The following is a 3,262-nucleotide window of genomic DNA, read 5'->3' as shown; positions in this document are numbered from 1 at the left end:
TTTTTTTTTTTAATTGTTTGGTTTTTGTTTGTTCAGTTTCCCTCACAGCATGAATAACTCAATATAGTCTGGCCAATGGTCCCTTTATGGGGAAAAATTAAAACAACCTCAACTTCTAGTACAAAAACAATTGCAACCAGGACATAAAGTACCTAAATCTGTGCTTATTACATTTACTGAGGTATTTATCATCTAGTCTATGGAGGACATTCTCCCCTCCTCATCTAACCAATTTTTTTTTTAAGTTTAAGTTATTTATTTAAGCCATCTCCTCTTACAAGCAAAGGGATGGAAGATGAGAGTAATGGTCAACCATCTGAGAAAAGGAAAGATGAGCTTAGCATCCAATGGGCTTTCATGGTCCACACACAGAGTAAGGGTCCAAACCAGTACTGTGGTCTCTTGTTGCCTGGGGAAAGGCCCAGATTTTCTTTACTCATCTTCATAGTCATTAGGAAGTGGGTTCACCTGAGGGTTGTGGAAGAGGGTATGGTTATCATCTCCCCAGGGTTGGTCCTGATGCGAAGATGGGGGTATGTGATGAACGGGGGTTCGTGTAGAGACTTCAGGAAAATGTTGAGCATGCTCACTCCCACCCCAGGCAGCATCACAAAGTGGGTGAGGGCCTTCAACATACAAGCTGAACCCTCCTTGCCATGGGTGCTGCTTGACATGGGCTGCCCCACCAGTGGGAGGGCCCGGTCTAGCAGCAGAGAGACTCCAGAAGCACAGAACACTGCCGATGCTATCTGGGAACTCATCTAACCAATTTTTAAATAATTCAGGGTAAATAAGCTGAAAGAAAAATTTTAATTTTGGGTCATTTCAGTTGGATATGTCCTCATCTGTATGTCACCACTAAAAACTTGACTCTTCTTTCTGATGCTTTCTGGAGACTTTTGGTTAAATTCTACATGAAAAAATAACAATTAAGTCTGTTAAAAAGAAAAAAGAAAAAAAAAACCTCTGGCTTCATTTGGCACATGACAGTCAACAAGAACAATCTTTTCATATTAAAGGAGACCTGTCTATTCCTGGTTTTCTAAAACTAAATTTATGCCAGGTAGTGGTGGTGCATGCCTTTACCACACAGTACTCAGGAGGCAGAGGCAGGCAGATCTCACTGAGTTCGAGGTCAGTCTGGTCTATAGAGCTAATTCCAGGACAGCCATGGCTACAGAGAGAAATCTTATAAATTTATTTGGCATAAGCACTATGCACAAATAATGGGACGAAATAGAATCTACCTTTACCCATATTCCTAGGTCTTCTCCTGATTTTCCTGTGGATGATGTTTTTCTATCACATTGTTTGTGCCTTAAATGTACTCATAGCTCTCCTTATTGCAATTCACTTCTAACTATACCCTTCCTTCATGTAAGCAACTGCCTTTGGGATGGACTTTTTTGTGTGAAAATGTTACTTATGCTGCCATTTCTCTATGTTTATAAAGGTTTATGCAGGGTAGACTGAACTATGCCATTTTGCGTTTCAATCAACCAATAGAATCAAATCAAGAGAACTCTTTCTGAAAATTGTGATGATTCTTTGCATCCACTGGATTCTGTAATGGCCACAATTTCTATCCCAGGAATGGTTACTGGAATACAAAGAGAGGTTTCAAAGACGGCCTGTGTGAATAGTAAAATTACTAATACCACAGCAAAGATACTAGCAGAAATTAAGAAATGGGTGAATTGAGAGCCAAAGCTTATTTGTTGTTCAAGCATAATCTTGGTTATCAACAACTTCTTGGTATGTATTGCTTCAATTTGTCAGACTTTTCTCATACTATTGATAGTCAAATGGATGATTTGCATGAACAGGTAGACAAGCTCTCTGAAGTGGTCTTTGAATGGCCATCATGGTCAAGATGGCTTTCTCCCTTCCTTGGTCTTAGAATAGCTATTCTTTTAATTCTCTTATGGTTGTCTATATTAACTAGACTAGACATAGAGGCAATGCATTCTCTAGTATAGCCACTATTAAAACAAACGTAGAAATGGGGAGATGTAGAAGGGCATGAGGGTCTATCTGTAAGGCCAGGCTTCACTTTAATCCCCCTTATTATTATGTTTATCCCAGACTCCTGAGCATTGTTTCTCAGCTATATAACCCATTCTTATGAAAGAGGTCCCATGTAATTTACAAAAAGGATTTACTATTATGCTTATTACAAACCTTTCCTTCCTAGATTCTTATCCTAAGTGTCATTTCTCAATAGAAAGGAACTTTTCTTTTGGAAGATGGTACAGAAACTTTGCCAAGGAGTTTTGATGTAGTCATGTTTTAAGCTTTGTTGTGATCATTGTCATGAGGAAACTTTTCTCAAAGTTGTACAGTGCTGAAATATGTTAAAAAAAATATATACTGCTCAGGGTCAGCACCGGCTAAGTCATGTGGGATCTGATTCTTGCCTCTCACAGGTCATTCCTGTTGGCAGTCGCATTTGCAAGCACCTCCACAAAAGGAGGTTTTGGAAAACTGTAGAAGTAAGATTAAAAAAAAAAGCATCAATCACAGCCAGGAAGTACATCCTTGGTCTTTAGGGAATGTACAAGCAAACAATGCACAGTAGTCAAGCGCTGGGCCCCCTCGGAGCCAGTCTAGATGGGGGAGCATAGACAAGCCATGTTGCTCCTTTCCAGTTGCCTACACTTCAGAGTCTCAGAGACCAGGCCCAGAAGCAGGGTTTCTGGGAAAGGCAGATGTAGTTTTACTGGCTTCCCCAGGAGCTACAACGGCCAGCTAACAGCAGCTGCCTGCAGCTGGTGCCTGGCCAGTGAGAGCACCTGGAGGTTGTTGATTGTCTCTTGGCTTTTAGGAGTGGCCCTGAGAGAGTCACATAGCCAGCAGGGAAAATCTTGACAGCTTTGGCTGCCACCTGGATTTTGTGCAATCTGACTTAATTAACCCAGCAATTTAACTGTTTAAACAAAACAAAGTAAAAGCAAAAACAGCAGCAACAACAGCAACAACAACAAAAAAACTTTGTCATTAATGGAGATTCTTTAACTAAGGTCCTTAACTGAAATTTCTAGGGCCTGAAAAAAAAATTTATACTTAATTTATGGTCTGGCTCTTACAAGGTACAAGAGACCTTATAGCTGACTCTGAGACAGGAAAGGTACTTACAAAACAATTGCAGTTTTAAAATGCCAACAGGATTGGTAAAGAGATTGGTAAAGAGACACCTAGGACTTCTTTCAAGTGTTTAAACTTACAAAGTAATTCACATTCAAGATTTGGCTCTCCAGCAGCA

At 40.1% G+C, this 3,262-nt stretch overlaps 1 pseudogene; it reads right to left on the bottom strand.

Annotated features, from left to right (window-relative positions):
• Positions 1–432: 432 nt before the first annotated feature.
• On the bottom strand, positions 433–761 carry LOC116090166 (annotated as a pseudogene).
• Between the last annotated feature and the right edge of the window lie 2,501 nt (positions 762–3,262).

This window comes from Mastomys coucha, chromosome X (assembly GCF_008632895.1).
Source record: "Mastomys coucha isolate ucsf_1 chromosome X, UCSF_Mcou_1, whole genome shotgun sequence".
NCBI classification, from domain to species: Eukaryota; Metazoa; Chordata; class Mammalia; order Rodentia; family Muridae; genus Mastomys; species Mastomys coucha.
This window is presented reverse-complemented; position numbering and strand designations above follow the sequence as displayed.